Raw genomic sequence first — 20,928 nt, 5'->3', positions numbered from 1 at the left:
GTTTGCACAGGGGTGTAAGGAAATATAAGGAAAGTGCCACAGACTGAAATCTATGAAAGAACGCCGTACACAAAGCATCTTGCATCCCACAATCTTCAGTCACGAGAACGGAAGCATGGGTCAAAGTGTGGAGGAAAACATCAACATAAAGCAGTTTGCTTAACTCTGTAGAAGGGCACTCTGCAGCCACCACGTCTCAACTCACCACTCCTGTGGTGAAGATGGAAGCCTTGGCAAGAGTGTGCACGAGCACGTAAAGAAAGGGCCGTCCAGTTAATTCTGAGACCCAAATCTGTGTCGATAGACTACAACACCGAACCCACCTCCTGACGAATGAATCAACCAGGGATTTCTTCCCTGTGTGTGGAACCTTAAGGAAATTGCCATAAACTTAACAGGAGATGAGGACACTGGATCGATTGCTTCTTACAACCCACGGCTTCTCTCTCGTAGATATAAACATTTGCCACGTTGTGTGGAAAGCAGAAGGAAAGTGGCTGAGACTTTGCTTCGAGAGAGGATCTTACCAAATCGATCCTTCGAGGCATGTCTTCTATCGTGTAGTGGGAAGCGTTCAGATAAGTGCGTTTCTCAGCCTAAAGAAATGATTGTACACTTAACATTTGGAAAGAATTCTGTGGAAACCATCTGAAACTCACATTTTGTCTCATGAACCTGGAAGCATTGGCTCAAGGGTGAGGGAACATGTGACTCAGTGCGGTTTCCTAAACCCTGAGCACCGAGCCTCTGGTTAGAGAATGCCACTTCAAGCATCCTGATGCATGGAGAGAGAAGTTTTGTCAACCATCTGTATTGAACGGTAAGAGAAGTGCCCTGCCGAGAACACTAAGAGAGAGCGCCATCTAGAGACAACCTTCCAACTTCCATCTACCTTCATGAAGATGGATGTATTTTCCAAAAGTTTGTATTAAAACACAAGGCACGTGCTGTATGCTCACATAAGAACACCCTTTGTAGAAGATCTTCCAACTCACATCTTCTGTCATGAAGATGGAAGTACTTGCAGAAGTGTGAGTGAACGCATCAGGAGAGGTTCTAGCTAAGTAGCATTGAGAACCAAGTCTGTGTTGTAGGAAGGCAACAACGATCTAACGTCGTTACCCATGAATACGCACGCATTTCCCAAAACGTGTGTTGAAACTTCAGGAAAATGCCATAGACGTAACCCTCAGTAAGGAGAGGGAATGCAAAGTGTCTTCTACCTCCCGTCTGTCATGATGATGGAAGCTTGTTTCAGAGTGTGAATTTAAGGGTAAGGAAAGGGCCAGTAACCGATCTTTGAGAAAGATCACTGTATCGAAGCCATCTTCCATCTCACATCTTCGGATGTGAAGATGAAAACTTTTGCACAGGGGTGTAAGGAAATATAAGGAAAGTGCCACAGACTGAAATCTATGAAAGAACGCCGTACAGAAAGCATCTTGCATCCCACAATCTTCAGTCATGAGACCGGAAGCATGTGCAAAAGTGTACAAAAACATCAACATAAAGCACTTTGCTTAACGTGGTAGAAGAACACTGTGCAGCCACCATGTCTCAACTCATCACTCCTGTCGTGAAGATGGAGCTTTGTAAGGAAAGGGTAGTTAAGCAATCTTTGAGAAAGAATACTGTGTCGAAGCCCTCTTCCCTCTCACGTCTTCAGACGTGAATATGTAACCGTTTGCACAGGGGTGTAAGGAAATATAAGGAAAGTGCCACAGACTGAAATCTATGAAAGAACACCGTACACAAAGCATCTTGCATCCCACAATCTTCAGTCATGAGAACGGAAGCATGGGTCAAAGTGTGGAGGAAAACATCAACATAAAGCAGTTTGCTTAACTCTGTAGAAGGGCACTCTGCAGCCACCACGTCTCAACTCACCACTCCTGTGGTGAAGATGGAAGCCTTGGCAAGAGTGTGCACGAGCACGTAAAGAAAGGGCCGTCCAGTTAATTCTGAGACCCAAATCTGTGTCGATAGACTACAACACCGAACCCACCTCCTGACGAATGAATCAAGCAGGGATTTCTTCCCTGTGTGTGGAACCTTAAGGAAAGTGCCATAAACTTAGGTGTTGAGAACACTGGATCGATAGCATCTTACAACCCAGAGCTTCTGCCACGTAGACATAAACATTTGCCACGTTGGGTGGAAAGCAGAAGGAAAGTGGCTGAGACTTTGCTTCGAGAGAGGATCTTACCAAATCGATCCTTCGAGGCATGTCTTCTATCGTGTAGTGGGAAGCGTTCAGATAAGTGCGTTTCTCAGCCTAAAGAAATGATTGTACACTTAACATTTGGAAAGAATTCTGTGGAAACCATCTGAAACTCACATTTTGTCTCATGAACCTGGAAGCATTGGCTCAAGGGTGAGGGAACATGTGACTCAGTGCGGTTTCCTAAACCCTGAGCACCGAGCCTCTGGTTAGAGAATGCCACTTCAAGCATCCTGATGCATGGAGAGAGAAGTTTTGTCAACCATCTGTATTGAACGGTAAGAGAAGTGCCCTGCCGAGAACACTAAGAGAGAGCGCCATCTAGAGACAACCTTCCAACTTCCATCTACCTTCATGAAGATGGATGTATTTTCCAAAAGTTTGTATTAAAACACAAGGCACGTGCTGTATGCTCACATAAGAACACCCTTTGTAGAAGATCTTCCAACTCACATCTTCTGTCATGAAGATGGAAGTACTTGCAGAAGTGTGAGTGAACGCATCAGGAGAGGTTCTAGCTAAGTAGCATTGAGAACCAAGTCTGTGTTGTAGGAAGGCAACAACGATCTAACGTCGTTACCCATGAATACGCACGCATTTCCCAAAACGTGTGTTGAAACTTCAGGAAAATGCCATAGACGTAACCCTCAGTAAGGAGAGGGAATGCAAAGTGTCTTCTACCTCCCGTCTGTCATGATGATGGAAGCTTGTTTCAGAGTGTGAATTTAAGGGTAAGGAAAGGGCCAGTAACCGATCTTTGAGAAAGATCACTGTATCGAAGCCATCTTCCATCTCACATCTTCGGATGTGAAGATGAAAACTTTTGCACAGGGGTGTAAGGAAATATAAGGAAAGTGCCACAGACTGAAATCTATGAAAGAACGCCGTACAGAAAGCATCTTGCATCCCACAATCTTCAGTCATGAGACCGGAAGCATGTGCAAAAGTGTACAAAAACATCAACATAAAGCACTTTGCTTAACGTGGTAGAAGAACACTGTGCAGCCACCATGTCTCAACTCATCACTCCTGTCGTGAAGATGGAGCTTTGTAAGGAAAGGGTAGTTAAGCAATCTTTGAGAAAGAATACTGTGTCGAAGCCCTCTTCCCTCTCACGTCTTCAGACGTGAATATGTAACCGTTTGCACAGGGGTGTAAGGAAATATAAGGAAAGTACCACAGACTGAAATCTATGAAAGAACGCCGTACACAAAGCATCTTGCATCCCACAATCTTCAGTCATGAGAACGGAAGCATGGGTCAAAGTGTGGAGGAAAACATCAACATAAAGCAGTTTGCTTAACTCTGTAGAAGGGCACTCTGCAGCCACCACGTCTCAACTCACCACTCCTGTGGTGAAGATGGAAGCCTTGGCAAGAGTGTGCACGAGCACGTAAAGAAAGGGCCGTCCAGTTAATTCTGAGACCCAAATCTGTGTCGATAGACTACAACACCGAACCCACCTCCTGACGAATGAATCAACCAGGGATTTCTTCCCTGTGTGTGGAACCTTAAGGAAAGTGCCATAAACTTAACAGGAGATGAGGACACTGGATCGATTGCTTCTTACAACCCACGGCTTCTCTCTCGTAGACATAAACATTTGCCACGTTGTGTGGAAAGCAGAAGGAAAGTGGCTGAGACTTTGCTTCGAGAGAGGATCTTACCAAATCGATCCTTCGAGGCATGTCTTCTATCGTGTAGTGGGAAGCATTCAGATAAGTGCGTTTCTCAGCCTAAAGAAATGATTGTACACTTAACATTTGGAAAGAATTCTGTGGAAACCATCTGAAACTCACATTTTGTCTCATGAACCTGGAAGCATTGGCTCAAGGGTGAGGGAACATGTGACTCAGTGCGGTTTCCTAAACCCTGAGCACCGAGCCTCTGGTTAGAGAATGCCACTTCAAGCATCCTGATGCATGGAGAGAGAAGTTTTGTCAACCATCTGTATTGAACGGTAAGAGAAGTGCCCTGCCGAGAACACTAAGAGAGAGCGCCATCTAGAGACAACCTTCCAACTTCCATCTACCTTCATGAAGATGGATGTATTTTCCAAAAGTTTGTATTAAAACACAAGGCACGTGCTGTATGCTCACATAAGAACACCCTTTGTAGAAGATCTTCCAACTCACATCTTCTGTCATGAAGATGGAAGTACTTGCAGAAGTGTGAGTGAACGCATCAGGAGAGGTTCTAGCTAAGTAGCATTGAGAACCAAGTCTGTGTTGTAGGAAGGCAACAACGATCTAACGTCGTTACCCATGAATACGCACGCATTTCCCAAAACGTGTGTTGAAACTTCAGGAAAATGCCATAGACGTAACCCTCAGTAAGGAGAGGGAATGCAAAGTGTCTTCTACCTCCCGTCTGTCATGATGATGGAAGCTTGTTTCAGAGTGTGAATTTAAGGGTAAGGAAAGGGCCAGTAACCGATCTTTGAGAAAGATCACTGTATCGAAGCCATCTTCCATCTCACATCTTCGGATGTGAAGATGAAAACTTTTGCACAGGGGTGTAAGGAAATATAAGGAAAGTGCCACAGACTGAAATCTATGAAAGAACGCCGTACAGAAAGCATCTTGCATCCCACAATCTTCAGTCATGAGACCGGAAGCATGTGCAAAAGTGTACAAAAACATCAACATAAAGCACTTTGCTTAACGTGGTAGAAGAACACTGTGCAGCCACCATGTCTCAACTCATCACTCCTGTCGTGAAGATGGAGCTTTGTAAGGAAAGGGTAGTTAAGCAATCTTTGAGAAAGAATACTGTGTCGAAGCCATCTTCCCTCTCACGTCTTCAGACGTGAATATGTAACCGTTTGCACAGGGGTGTAAGGAAATATAAGGAAAGTGCCACAGACTGAAATCTATGAAAGAACGCCATACACAAAGCATCTTGCATCCCACAATCTTCAGTCATGAGAATGGAAGCATGGGTCAAAGCGTGGAGGAAAACATCAACATAAAGCAGTTTGCTTAACTCTGTAGAAGGGCACTCTGCAGCCACCACGTCTCAACTCACCACTCCTGTGGTGAAGATGGAAGCCTTGGCAAGAGTGTGCACGAGCACGTAAAGAAAGGGCCGTCCAGTTAATTCTGAGACCCAAATCTGTGTCGATAGACTACAACACCGAACCCACCTCCTGACGAATGAATCAACCAGGGATTTCTTCCCTGTGTGTGGAACCTTAAGGAAAGTGCCATAAACTTAACAGGAGATGAGGACACTGGATCGATTGCTTCTTACAACCCACGGCTTCTCTCTCGTAGACATAAACATTTGCCACGTTGTGTGGAAAGCAGAAGGAAAGTGGCTGAGACTTTGCTTCGAGAGAGGATCTTACCAAATCGATCCTTCGAGGCATGTCTTCTATCGTGTAGTGGGAAGCATTCAGATAAGTGCGTTTCTCAGCATAAAGAAATGATTGTACACTTAACATTTGGAAAGAATTCTGTGGAAACCATCTGAAACTCACATTTTGTCTCATGAACCTGGAAGCATTGGCTCAAGGGTGAGGGAACATGTGACTCAGTGCGGTTTCCTAAACCCTGAGCACCGAGCCTCTGGTTAGAGAATGCCACTTCAAGCATCCTGATGCATGGAGAGAGAAGTTTTGTCAACCATCTGTATTGAACGGTAAGAGAAGTGCCCTGCCGAGAACACTAAGAGAGAGCGCCATCTAGAGACAACCTTCCAACTTCCATCTACCTTCATGAAGATGGATGTATTTTCCAAAAGTTTGTATTAAAACACAAGGCACGTGCTGTATGCTCACATAAGAACACCCTTTGTAGAAGATCTTCCAACTCACATCTTCTGTCATGAAGATGGAAGTACTTGCAGAAGTGTGAGTGAACGCATCAGGAGAGGTTCTAGCTAAGTAGCATTGAGAACCAAGTCTGTGTTGTAGGAAGGCAACAACGATCTAACGTCGTTACCCATGAATACGCACGCATTTCCCAAAACGTGTGTTGAAACTTCAGGAAAATGCCATAGACGTAACCCTCAGTAAGGAGAGGGAATGCAAAGTGTCTTCTACCTCCCGTCTGTCATGATGATGGAAGCTTGTTTCAGAGTGTGAATTTAAGGGTAAGGAAAGGGCCAGTAACCGATCTTTGAGAAAGATCACTGTATCGAAGCCATCTTCCATCTCACATCTTCGGATGTGAAGATGAAAACTTTTGCACAGGGGTGTAAGGAAATATAAGGAAAGTGCCACAGACTGAAATCTATGAAAGAACGCCGTACAGAAAGCATCTTGCATCCCACAATCTTCAGTCATGAGACCGGAAGCATGTGCAAAAGTGTACAAAAACATCAACATAAAGCACTTTGCTTAACGTGGTAGAAGAACACTGTGCAGCCACCATGTCTCAACTCATCACTCCTGTCGTGAAGATGGAGCTTTGTAAGGAAAGGGTAGTTAAGCAATCTTTGAGAAAGAATACTGTGTCGAAGCCATCTTCCCTCTCACGTCTTCAGACGTGAATATGTAACCGTTTGCACAGGGGTGTAAGGAAATATAAGGAAAGTGCCACAGACTGAAATCTATGAAAGAACGCCATACACAAAGCATCTTGCATCCCACAATCTTCAGTCATGAGAACGGAAGCATGGGTCAAAGCGTGGAGGAAAACATCAACATAAAGCAGTTTGCTTAACTCTGTAGAAGGGCACTCTGCAGCCACCACGTCTCAACTCACCACTCCTGTGGTGAAGATGGAAGCCTTGGCAAGAGTGTGCACGAGCACGTAAAGAAAGGGCCGTCCAGTTAATTCTGAGACCCAAATCTGTGTCGATAGACTACAACACCGAACCCACCTCCTGACGAATGAATCAACCAGGGATTTCTTCCCTGTGTGTGGAACCTTAAGGAAAGTGCCATAAACTTAACAGGAGATGAGGACACTGGATCGATTGCTTCTTACAACCCACGGCTTCTCTCTCGTAGACATAAACATTTGCCACGTTGTGTGGAAAGCAGAAGGAAAGTGGCTGAGACTTTGCTTCGAGAGAGGATCTTACCAAATCGATCCTTCGAGGCATGTCTTCTATCGTGTAGTGGGAAGCATTCAGATAAGTGCGTTTCTCAGCATAAAGAAATGATTGTACACTTAACATTTGGAAAGAATTCTGTGGAAACCATCTGAAACTCACATTTTGTCTCATGAACCTGGAAGCATTGGCTCAAGGGTGAGGGAACATGTGACTCAGTGCGGTTTCCTAAACCCTGAGCACCGAGCCTCTGGTTAGAGAATGCCACTTCAAGCATCCTGATGCATGGAGAGAGAAGTTTTGTCAACCATCTGTATTGAACGGTAAGAGAAGTGCCCTGCCGAGAACACTAAGAGAGAGCGCCATCTAGAGACAACCTTCCAACTTCCATCTACCTTCATGAAGATGGATGTATTTTCCAAAAGTTTGTATTAAAACACAAGGCACGTGCTGTATGCTCACATAAGAACACCCTTTGTAGAAGATCTTCCAACTCACATCTTCTGTCATGAAGATGGAAGTACTTGCAGAAGTGTGAGTGAACGCATCAGGAGAGGTTCTAGCTAAGTAGCATTGAGAACCAAGTCTGTGTTGTAGGAAGGCAACAACGATCTAACGTCGTTACCCATGAATACGCACGCATTTCCCAAAACGTGTGTTGAAACTTCAGGAAAATGCCATAGACGTAACCCTCAGTAAGGAGAGGGAATGCAAAGTGTCTTCTACCTCCCGTCTGTCATGATGATGGAAGCTTGTTTCAGAGTGTGAATTTAAGGGTAAGGAAAGGGCCAGTAACCGATCTTTGAGAAAGATCACTGTATCGAAGCCATCTTCCATCTCACATCTTCGGATGTGAAGATGAAAACTTTTGCACAGGGGTGTAAGGAAATATAAGGAAAGTGCCACAGACTGAAATCTATGAAAGAACGCCGTACAGAAAGCATCTTGCATCCCACAATCTTCAGTCATGAGACCGGAAGCATGTGCAAAAGTGTACAAAAACATCAACATAAAGCACTTTGCTTAACGTGGTAGAAGAACACTGTGCAGCCACCATGTCTCAACTCATCACTCCTGTCGTGAAGATGGAGCTTTGTAAGGAAAGGGTAGTTAAGCAATCTTTGAGAAAGAATACTGTGTCGAAGCCCTCTTCCCTCTCACGTCTTCAGACGTGAATATGTAACCGTTTGCACAGGGGTGTAAGGAAATATAAGGAAAGTGCCACAGACTGAAATCTATGAAAGAACACCGTACACAAAGCATCTTGCATCCCACAATCTTCAGTCATGAGAACGGAAGCATGGGTCAAAGTGTGGAGGAAAACATCAACATAAAGCAGTTTGCTTAACTCTGTAGAAGGGCACTCTGCAGCCACCACGTCTCAACTCACCACTCCTGTGGTGAAGATGGAAGCCTTGGCAAGAGTGTGCACGAGCACGTAAAGAAAGGGCCGTCCAGTTAATTCTGAGACCCAAATCTGTGTCGATAGACTACAACACCGAACCCACCTCCTGACGAATGAATCAACCAGGGATTTCTTCCCTGTGTGTGGAACCTTAAGGAAAGTGCCATAAACTTAGGTGTTGAGAACACTGGATCGATAGCATCTTACAACCCAGAGCTTCTGCCACGTAGACATAAACATTTGCCACGTTGGGTGGAAAGCAGAAGGAAAGTGGCTGAGACTTTGCTTCGAGAGAGGATCTTACCAAATCGATCCTTCGAGGCATGTCTTCTATCGTGTAGTGGGAAGCATTCAGATAAGTGCGTTTCTCAGCCTAAAGAAATGATTGTACACTTAACATTTGGAAAGAATTCTGTGGAAACCATCTGAAACTCACATTTTGTCTCATGAACCTGGAAGCATTGGCTCAAGGGTGAGGGAACATGTGACTCAGTGCGGTTTCCTAAACCCTGAGCACCGAGCCTCTGGTTAGAGAATGCCACTTCAAGCATCCTGATGCATGGAGAGAGAAGTTTTGTCAACCATCTGTATTGAACGGTAAGAGAAGTGCCCTGCCGAGAACACTAAGAGAGAGCGCCATCTAGAGACAACCTTCCAACTTCCATCTACCTTCATGAAGATGGATGTATTTTCCAAAAGTTTGTATTAAAACACAAGGCACGTGCTGTATGCTCACATAAGAACACCCTTTGTAGAAGATCTTCCAACTCACATCTTCTGTCATGAAGATGGAAGTACTTGCAGAAGTGTGAGTGAACGCATCAGGAGAGGTTCTAGCTAAGTAGCATTGAGAACCAAGTCTGTGTTGTAGGAAGGCAACAACGATCTAACGTCGTTACCCATGAATACGCACGCATTTCCCAAAACGTGTGTTGAAACTTCAGGAAAATGCCATAGACGTAACCCTCAGTAAGGAGAGGGAATGCAAAGTGTCTTCTACCTCCCGTCTGTCATGATGATGGAAGCTTGTTTCAGAGTGTGAATTTAAGGGTAAGGAAAGGGCCAGTAACCGATCTTTGAGAAAGATCACTGTATCGAAGCCATCTTCCATCTCACATCTTCGGATGTGAAGATGAAAACTTTTGCACAGGGGTGTAAGGAAATATAAGGAAAGTGCCACAGACTGAAATCTATGAAAGAACGCCGTACAGAAAGCATCTTGCATCCCACAATCTTCAGTCATGAGACCGGAAGCATGTGCAAAAGTGTACAAAAACATCAACATAAAGCACTTTGCTTAACGTGGTAGAAGAACACTGTGCAGCCACCATGTCTCAACTCATCACTCCTGTCGTGAAGATGGAGCTTTGTAAGGAAAAGGTAGTTAAGCAATCTTTGAGAAAGAATACTGTGTCGAAGCCCTCTTCCCTCTCACGTCTTCAGACGTGAATATGTAACCGTTTGCACAGGGGTGTAAGGAAATATAAGGAAAGTGCCACAGACTGAAATCTATGAAAGAACACCGTACACAAAGCATCTTGCATCCCACAATCTTCAGTCATGAGAACGGAAGCATGGGTCAAAGTGTGGAGGAAAACATCAACATAAAGCAGTTTGCTTAACTCTGTAGAAGGGCACTCTGCAGCCACTACGTCTCAACTCACCACTCCTGTGGTGAAGATGGAAGCCTTGGCAAGAGTGTGCACGAGCACGTAAAGAAAGGGCCGTCCAGTTAATTCTGAGACCCAAATCTGTGTCGATAGACTACAACACCGAACCCACCTCCTGACGAATGAATCAACCAGGGATTTCTTCCCTGTGTGTGGAACCTTAAGGAAAGTGCCATAAACTTAGGTGTTGAGAACACTGGATCGATAGCATCTTACAACCCAGAGCTTCTGCCACGTAGACATAAACATTTGCCACGTTGGGTGGAAAGCAGAAGGAAAGTGGCTGAGACTTTGCTTCGAGAGAGGATCTTACCAAATCGATCCTTCGAGGCATGTCTTCTATCGTGTAGTGGGAAGCATTCAGATAAGTGCGTTTCTCAGCCTAAAGAAATGATTGTACACTTAACATTTGGAAAGAATTCTGTGGAAACCATCTGAAACTCACATTTTGTCTCATGAACCTGGAAGCATTGGCTCAAGGGTGAGGGAACATGTGACTCAGTGCGGTTTCCTAAACCCTGAGCACCGAGCCTCTGGTTAGAGAATGCCACTTCAAGCATCCTGATGCATGGAGAGAGAAGTTTTGTCAACCATCTGTATTGAACGGTAAGAGAAGTGCCCTGCCGAGAACACTAAGAGAGAGCGCCATCTAGAGACAACCTTCCAACTTCCATCTACCTTCATGAAGATGGATGTATTTTCCAAAAGTTTGTATGAAAACACAAGGCACGTGCTGTATGCTCACATAAGAACACCCTTTGTAGAAGATCTTCCAACTCACATCTTCTGTCATGAAGATGGAAGTACTTGCAGAAGTGTGAGTGAACGCATCAGGAGAGGTTCTAGCTAAGTAGCATTGAGAACCAAGTCTGTGTTGTAGGAAGGCAACAACGATCTAACGTCGTTACCCATGAATACGCACGCATTTCCCAAAACGTGCGTTGAAACTTCAGGAAAATGCCATAGACGTAACCCTCAGTAAGGAGAGGGAATGCAAAGTGTCTTCTACCTCCCGTCTGTCATGATGATGGAAGCTTGTTTCAGAGTGTGAATTTAAGGGTAAGGAAAGGGCCAGTAACCGATCTTTGAGAAAGATCACTGTATCGAAGCCATCTTCCATCTCACATCTTCGGATGTGAAGATGAAAACTTTTGCACAGGGGTGTAAGGAAATATAAGGAAAGTGCCACAGACTGAAATCTATGAAAGAACGCCGTACAGAAAGCATCTTGCATCCCACAATCTTCAGTCATGAGACCGGAAGCATGTGCAAAAGTGTACAAAAACATCAACATAAAGCACTTTGCTTAACGTGGTAGAAGAACACTGTGCAGCCACCATGTCTCAACTCATCACTCCTGTCGTGAAGATGGAGCTTTGTAAGGAAAGGGTAGTTAAGCAATCTTTGAGAAAGAATACTGTGTCGAAGCCCTCTTCCCTCTCACGTCTTCAGACGTGAATATGTAACCGTTTGCACAGGGGTGTAAGGAAATATAAGGAAAGTGCCACAGACTGAAATCTATGAAAGAACGCCGTACACAAAGCATCTTGCATCCCACAATCTTCAGTCATGAGAACGGAAGCATGGGTCAAAGCGTGGAGGAAAACATCAACATAAAGCAGTTTGCTTAACTCTGTAGAAGGGCACTCTGCAGCCACCACGTCTCAACTCACCACTCCTGTGGTGAAGATGGAAGCCTTGGCAAGAGTGTGCACGAGCACGTAAAGAAAGGGCCGTCCAGTTAATTCTGAGACCCAAATCTGTGTCGATAGACTACAACACCGAACCCACCTCCTGACGAATGAATCAACCAGGGATTTCGTCCCTGTGTGTGGAACCTTAAGGAAAGTGCCATAAACTTAACAGGAGATGAGGACACTGGATCGATTGCTTCTTACAACCCACGGCTTCTCTCTCGTAGACATAAACATTTGCCACGTTGTGTGGAAAGCAGAAGGAAAGTGGCTGAGACTTTGCTTCGAGAGAGGATCTTACCAAATCGATCCTTCGAGGCATGTCTTCTATCGTGTAGTGGGAAGCATTCAGATAAGTGCGTTTCTCAGCCTAAAGAAATGATTGTACACTTAACATTTGGAAAGAATTCTGTGGAAACCATCTGAAACTCACATTTTGTCTCATGAACCTGGAAGCATTGGCTCAAGGGTGAGGGAACATGTGACTCAGTGCGGTTTCCTAAACCCTGAGCACCGAGCCTCTGGTTAGAGAATGCCACTTCAAGCATCCTGATGCATGGAGAGAGAAGTTTTGTCAACCATCTGTATTGAACGGTAAGAGAAGTGCCCTGCCGAGAACACTAAGAGAGAGCGCCATCTAGAGACAACCTTCCAACTTCCATCTACCTTCATGAAGATGGATGTATTTTCCAAAAGTTTGTATTAAAACACAAGGCACGTGCTGTATGCTCACATAAGAACACCCTTTGTAGAAGATCTTCCAACTCACATCTTCTGTCATGAAGATGGAAGTACTTGCAGAAGTGTGAGTGAACGCATCAGGAGAGGTTCTAGCTAAGTAGCATTGAGAACCAAGTCTGTGTTGTAGGAAGGCAACAACGATCTAACGTCGTTACCCATGAATACGCACGCATTTCCCAAAACGTGTGTTGAAACTTCAGGAAAATGCCATAGACGTAACCCTCAGTAAGGAGAGGGAATGCAAAGTGTCTTCTACCTCCCGTCTGTCATGATGATGGAAGCTTGTTTCAGAGTGTGAATTTAAGGGTAAGGAAAGGGCCAGTAACCGATCTTTGAGAAAGATCACTGTATCGAAGCCATCTTCCATCTCACATCTTCGGATGTGAAGATGAAAACTTTTGCACAGGGGTGTAAGGAAATATAAGGAAAGTGCCACAGACTGAAATCTATGAAAGAACGCCGTACAGAAAGCATCTTGCATCCCACAATCTTCAGTCATGAGACCGGAAGCATGTGCAAAAGTGTACAAAAACATCAACATAAAGCACTTTGCTTAACGTGGTAGAAGAACACTGTGCAGCCACCATGTCTCAACTCATCACTCCTGTCGTGAAGATGGAGCTTTGTAAGGAAAGGGTAGTTAAGCAATCTTTGAGAAAGAATACTGTGTCGAAGCCCTCTTCCCTCTCACGTCTTCAGACGTGAATATGTAACCGTTTGCACAGGGGTGTAAGGAAATATAAGGAAAGTGCCACAGACTGAAATCTATGAAAGAACGCCGTACACAAAGCATCTTGCATCCCACAATCTTCAGTCATGAGAACGGAAGCATGGGTCAAAGCGTGGAGGAAAACATCAACATAAAGCAGTTTGCTTAACTCTGTAGAAGGGCACTCTGCAGCCACCACGTCTCAACTCACCACTCCTGTGGTGAAGATGGAAGCCTTGGCAAGAGTGTGCACGAGCACGTAAAGAAAGGGCCGTCCAGTTAATTCTGAGACCCAAATCTGTGTCGATAGACTACAACACCGAACCCACCTCCTGACGAATGAATCAACCAGGGATTTCTTCCCTGTGTGTGGAACCTTAAGGAAAGTGCCATAAACTTAACAGGAGATGAGGACACTGGATCGATTGCTTCTTACAACCCACGGCTTCTCTCTCGTAGACATAAACATTTGCCACGTTGTGTGGAAAGCAGAAGGAAAGTGGCTGAGACTTTGCTTCGAGAGAGGATCTTACCAAATCGATCCTTCGAGGCATGTCTTCTATCGTGTAGTGGGAAGCATTCAGATAAGTGCGTTTCTCAGCCTAAAGAAATGATTGTACACTTAACATTTGGAAAGAATTCTGTGGAAACCATCTGAAACTCACATTTTGTCTCATGAACCTGGAAGCATTGGCTCAAGGGTGAGGGAACATGTGACTCAGTGCGGTTTCCTAAACCCTGAGCACCGAGCCTCTGGTTAGAGAATGCCACTTCAAGCATCCTGATGCATGGAGAGAGAAGTTTTGTCAACCATCTGTATTGAACGGTAAGAGAAGTGCCCTGCCGAGAACACTAAGAGAGAGCGCCATCTAGAGACAACCTTCCAACTTCCATCTACCTTCATGAAGATGGATGTATTTTCCAAAAGTTTGTATTAAAACACAAGGCACGTGCTGTATGCTCACATAAGAACACCCTTTGTAGAAGATCTTCCAACTCACATCTTCTGTCATGAAGATGGAAGTACTTGCAGAAGTGTGAGTGAACGCATCAGGAGAGGTTCTAGCTAAGTAGCATTGAGAACCAAGTCTGTGTTGTAGGAAGGCAACAACGATCTAACGTCGTTACCCATGAATACGCACGCATTTCCCAAAACGTGTGTTGAAACTTCAGGAAAATGCCATAGACGTAACCCTCAGTAAGGAGAGGGAATGCAAAGTGTCTTCTACCTCCCGTCTGTCATGATGATGGAAGCTTGTTTCAGAGTGTGAATTTAAGGGTAAGGAAAGGGCCAGTAACCGATCTTTGAGAAAGATCACTGTATCGAAGCCATCTTCCATCTCACATCTTCGGATGTGAAGATGAAAACTTTTGCACAGGGGTGTAAGGAAATATAAGGAAAGTGCCACAGACTGAAATCTATGAAAGAACGCCGTACAGAAAGCATCTTGCATCCCACAATCTTCAGTCATGAGACCGGAAGCATGTGCAAAAGTGTACAAAAACATCAACATAAAGCACTTTGCTTAACGTGGTAGAAGAACACTGTGCAGCCACCATGTCTCAACTCATCACTCCTGTCGTGAAGATGGAGCTTTGTAAGGAAAGGGTAGTTAAGCAATCTTTGAGAAAGAATACTGTGTCGAAGCCATCTTCCCTCTCACGTCTTCAGACGTGAATATGTAACCGTTTGCACAGGGGTGTAAGGAAATATAAGGAAAGTGCCACAGACTGAAATCTATGAAAGAACGCCGTACACAAAGCATCTTGCATCCCACAATCTTCAGTCACGAGAACGGAAGCATGGGTCAAAGCGTGGAGGAAAACATCAACATAAAGCAGTTTGCTTAACTCTGTAGAAGGGCACTCTGCAGCCACCACGTCTCAACTCACCACTCCTGTGGTGAAGATGGAAGCCTTGGCAAGAGTGTGCACGAGCACGTAAAGAAAGGGCCGTCCAGTTAATTCTGAGACCCAAATCTGTGTCGATAGACTACAACACCGAACCCACCTCCTGACGAATGAATCAACCAGGGATTTCTTCCCTGTGTGTGGAACCTTAAGGAAAGTGCCATAAACTTAACAGGAGATGAGGACACTGGATCGATTGCTTCTTACAACCCACGGCTTCTCTCTCGTAGACATAAACATTTGCCACGTTGGGTGGAAAGCAGAAGGAAAGTGGCTGAGACTTTGCTTCGAGAGAGGATCTTACCAAATCGATCCTTCGAGGCATGTCTTCTATCGTGTAGTGGGAAGCATTCAGATAAGTGCGTTTCTCAGCCTAAAGAAATGATTGTACACTTAACATTTGGAAAGAATTCTGTGGAAACCATCTGAAACTCACATTTTGTCTCATGAACCTGGAAGCATTGGCTCAAGGGTGAGGGAACATGTGACTCAGTGCGGTTTCCTAAACCCTGAGCACCGAGCCTCTGGTTAGAGAATGCCACTTCAAGCATCCTGATGCATGGAGAGAGAAGTTTTGTCAACCATCTGTATTGAACGGTAAGAGAAGTGCCCTGCCGAGAACACTAAGAGAGAGCGCCATCTAGAGACAACCTTCCAACTTCCATCTACCTTCATGAAGATGGATGTATTTTCCAAAAGTTTGTATTAAAACACAAGGCACGTGCTGTATGCTCACATAAGAACACCCTTTGTAGAAGATCTTCCAACTCACATCTTCTGTCATGAAGATGGAAGTACTTGCAGAAGTGTGAGTGAACGCATCAGGAGAGGTTCTAGCTAAGTAGCATTGAGAACCAAGTCTGTGTTGTAGGAAGGCAACAACGATCTAACGTCGTTACCCATGAATACGCACGCATTTCCCAAAACGTGTGTTGAAACTTCAGGAAAATGCCATAGACGTAACCCTCAGTAAGGAGAGGGAATGCAAAGTGTCTTCTACCTCCCGTCTGTCATGATGATGGAAGCTTGTTTCAGAGTGTGAATTTAAGGGTAAGGAAAGGGCCAGTAACCGATCTTTGAGAAAGATCACTGTATCGAAGCCATCTTCCATCTCACATCTTCGGATGTGAAGATGAAAACTTTTGCACAGGGGTGTAAGGAAATATAAGGAAAGTGCCACAGACTGAAATCTATGAAAGAACGCCGTACAGAAAGCATCTTGCATCCCACAATCTTCAGTCATGAGACCGGAAGCATGTGCAAAAGTGTACAAAAACATCAACATAAAGCACTTTGCTTAACGTGGTAGAAGAACACTGTGCAGCCACCATGTCTCAACTCATCACTCCTGTCGTGAAGATGGAGCTTTGTAAGGAAAGGGTAGTTAAGCAATCTTTGAGAAAGAATACTGTGTCGAAGCCCTCTTCCCTCTCACGTCTTCAGACGTGAATATGTAACCGTTTGCACAGGGGTGTAAGGAAATATAAGGAAAGTGCCACAGACTGAAATCTATGAAAGAACGCCGTACACAAAGCATCTTGCATCCCACAATCTTCAGTCACGAGAACGGAAGCATGGGTCAAAGCGTGGAGGAAAACATCAACATAAAGCAGTTTGCTTAACTCTGTAGAAGGGCACTCTGCAGCCACCACGTCTCAACTCACCACTCCTGTGGTGAAGATGGAAGCCTTGGCAAGAGTGTGCACGAGCACGTAAAGAAAGGGCCGTCCAGTTAATTCTGAGACCCAAATCTGTGTCGATAGACTACAACACCGAACCCACCTCCTGACGAATGAATCAACCAGGGATTTCTTCCCTGTGTGTGGAACCTTAAGGAAAGTGCCATAAACTTAACAGGAGATGAGGACACTGGATCGATTGCTTCTTACAACCCACGGCTTCTCTCTCGTAGACATAAACATTTGCCACGTTGGGTGGAAAGCAGAAGGAAAGTGGCTGAGACTTTGCTTCGAGAGAGGATCTTACCAAATCGATCCTTCGAGGCATGTCTTCTATCGTGTAGTGGGAAGCATTCAGATAAGTGCGTTTCTCAGCATAAAGAAATGATTGTACACTTAACATTTGGAAAGAATTCTGTGGAAACCATCTGAAACTCACATTTTGTCTCATGAACCTGGAAGCATTGGCTCAAGGGTGAGGGAACATGTGACTCAGTGCGGTTTCCTAAACCCTGAGCACCGAGCCTCTGGTTAGAGAATGCCACTTCAAGCATCCTGATGCATGGAGAGAGAAGTTTTGTCAACCATCTGTATTGAACGGTAAGAGAAGTGCCCTGCCGAGAACACTAAGAGAGAGCGCCATCTAGAGACAACCTTCCAACTTCCATCTACCTTCATGAAGATGGATGTATTTTCCAAAAGTTTGTATGAAAACACAAGGCACGTGCTGTATGCTCACATAAGAACACCCTTTGTAGAAGATCTTCCAACTCACATCTTCTGTCATGAAGATGGAAGTACTTGCAGAAGTGTGAGTGAACGCATCAGGAGAGGTTCTAGCTAAGTAGCATTGAGAACCAAGTCTGTGTTGTAGGAAGGCAACAACGATCTAACGTCGTTACCCATGAATACGCACGCATTTCCCAAAACGTGTGTTGAAACTTCAGGAAAATGCCATAGACGTAACCCTCAGTAAGGAGAGGGAATGCAAAGTGTCTTCTACCTCCCGTCTGTCATGATGATGGAAGCTTGTTTCAGAGTGTGAATTTAAGGGTAAGGAAAGGGCCAGTAACCGATCTTTGAGAAAGATCACTGTATCGAAGCCATCTTCCATCTCACATCTTCGGATGTGAAGATGAAAACTTTTGCACAGGGGTGTAAGGAAATATAAGGAAAGTGCCACAGACTGAAATCTATGAAAGAACGCCGTACAGAAAGCATCTTGCATCCCACAATCTTCAGTCATGAGACCGGAAGCATGTGCAAAAGTGTACAAAAACATCAACATAAAGCACTTTGCTTAACGTGGTAGAAGAACACTGTGCAGCCACCATGTCTCAACTCATCACTCCTGTCGTGAAGATGGAGCTTTGTAAGGAAAGGGTAGTTAAGCAATCTTTGAGAAAGAATACTGTGTCGAAGCCCTCTTCCCTCTCACGTCTTCAGACGTGAATATGTAACCGTTTGCACAGGGGTGTAAGGAAATATAAGGAAAGTGCCACAGACTGAAATCTATGAAAGAACGCCGTACACAAAGCATCTTGCATCCCACAATCTTCAGTCATGAGAACGGAAGCATGGGTCAAAGCGTGGAGGAAAACATCAACATAAAGCAGTTTGCTTAACTCTGTAGAAGGGCACTCTGCAGCCACCACGTCTCAACTCACCACTCCTGTGGTGAAGATGGAAGCCTTGGCAAGAGTGTGCACGAGCACGTAAAGAAAGGGCCGTCCAGTTAATTCTGAGACCCAAATCTGTGTCGATAGACTACAACACCGAACCCACCTCCTGACGAATGAATCAACCAGGGATTTCTTCCCTGTGTGTGGAACCTTAAGGAAAGTGCCATAAACTTAACAGGAGATGAGGACACTGGATCGATTGCTTCTTACAACCCACGGCTTCTCTCTCGTAGACATAAACATTTGCCACGTTGTGTGGAAAGCAGAAGGAAAGTGGCTGAGACTTTGCTTCGAGAGAGGATCTTACCAAATCGATCCTTCGAGGCATGTCTTCTATCGTGTAGTGGGAAGCATTCAGATAAGTGCGTTTCTCAGCCTAAAGAAATGATTGTACACTTAACATTTGGAAAGAATTCTGTGGAAACCATCTGAAACTCACATTTTGTCTCATGAACCTGGAAGCATTGGCTCAAGGGTGAGGGAACATGTGACTCAGTGCGGTTTCCTAAACCCTGAGCACCGAGCCTCTGGTTAGAGAATGCCACTTCAAGCATCCTGATGCATAGAGAGAGAAGTTTTGTCAACCATCTGTATTGAACGGTAAGAGAAGTGCCCTGCCGAGAACACTAAGAGAGAGCGCCATCTAGAGACAACCTTCCAACTTCCATCTACCTTCATGAAGATGGATGTATTTTCCAAAAGTTTGTATTAAAACACAAGGCACGTGCTGTATGCTCACATAAGAACACCCTTTGTAGAAGATCTTCCAACTCACATCTTCTGTCATGAAGATGGAAGTACTTGCAGAAGTGTGAGTGAACGCATCAGGAGAGGTTCTAGCTAAGTAGCATTGAGAACCAAGTCTGTGTTGTAGGAAGGCAACAACGATCTAACGTCGTTACCCATGAATACGCACGCATTTCCCAAAACGTGTGTTGAAACTTCAGGAAAATGCCATAGACGTAACCCTCAGTAAGGAGAGGGAATGCAAAGTGTCTTCTACCTCCCGTCTGTCATGATGATGGAAGCTTGTTTCAGAGTGTGAATTTAAGGGTAAGGAAAGGGCCAGTAACCGATCTTTGAGAAAGATCACTGTATCGAAGCCATCTTCCATCTCACATCTTCGGATGTGAAGATGAAAACTTTTGCACAGGGGTGTAAGGAAATATAAGGAAAGTGCCACAGACTGAAATCTATGAAAGAACGCCGTACAGAAAGCATCTTGCATCCCACAATCTTCAGTCATGAGACCGGAAGCATGTGCAAAAGTGTACAAAAACATCAACATAAAGCACTTTGCTTAACGTGGTAGAAGAACACTGTGCAGCCACCATGTCTCAACTCATCACTCCTGTCGTGAAGATGGAGCTTTGTAAGGAAAGGGTAGTTAAGCAATCTTTGAGAAAGAATACTGTGTCGAAGCCCTCTTCCCTCTCACGTCTTCAGACGTGAATATGTAACCGTTTGCACAGGGGTGTAAGGAAATATAAGGAAAGTGCCACAGACTGAAATCTATGAAAGAACGCCGTACACAAAGCATCTTGCATCCCACAATCTTCAGTCATGAGAACGGAAGCATGGGTCAAAGCGTGGAGGAAAACATCAACATAAAGCAGTTTGCTTAACTCTGTAGAAGGGCACTCTGCAGCCACCACGTCTCAACTCACCACTCCTGTGGTGAAGATGGAAGCCTTGGCAAGAGTGTGCACGAGCACGTAAAGAAAGGGCCGTCCAGTTAATTCTGAGACCCAAATCTGTGTCGATAGACTACAACACCGAACCCACCTCCTGACGAATGAATCAACCAGGGATTTCTTCCCTGTGTGTGGAACCTTAAGGAAAGTGCCATAAACTTAACAGGAGATGAGGACACTGGATCGATTGCTTCTTACAACCCACGGCTTCTCTCTCGTAGACATAAACATTTGCCACGTTGTGTGGAAAGCAGAAGGAAAGTGGCTGAGACTTTGCTTCGAGAGAGGATCTTACCAAATCGATCCTTCGAGGCATGTCTTCTATCGTGTAGTGGGAAGCATTCAGATAAGTGCGTTTCTCAGCCTAAAGAAATGATTGTACACTTAACATTTGGAAAGAATTCTGTGGAAACCATCTGAAACTCACATTTTGTCTCATGAACCTGGAAGCATTGGCTCAAGGGTGAGGGAACATGTGACTCAGTGCGGTTTCCTAAACCCTGAGCACCGAGCCTCTGGTT

This window comes from Ursus americanus, chromosome 16, assembly GCF_024610735.1.
Source record: "Ursus americanus isolate L20-20 chromosome 16, mUrsAme1.1.p, whole genome shotgun sequence".
In the NCBI taxonomy this organism is placed as follows: Eukaryota; Metazoa; Chordata; class Mammalia; order Carnivora; family Ursidae; genus Ursus; species Ursus americanus.
This window is presented reverse-complemented; position numbering follows the sequence as displayed.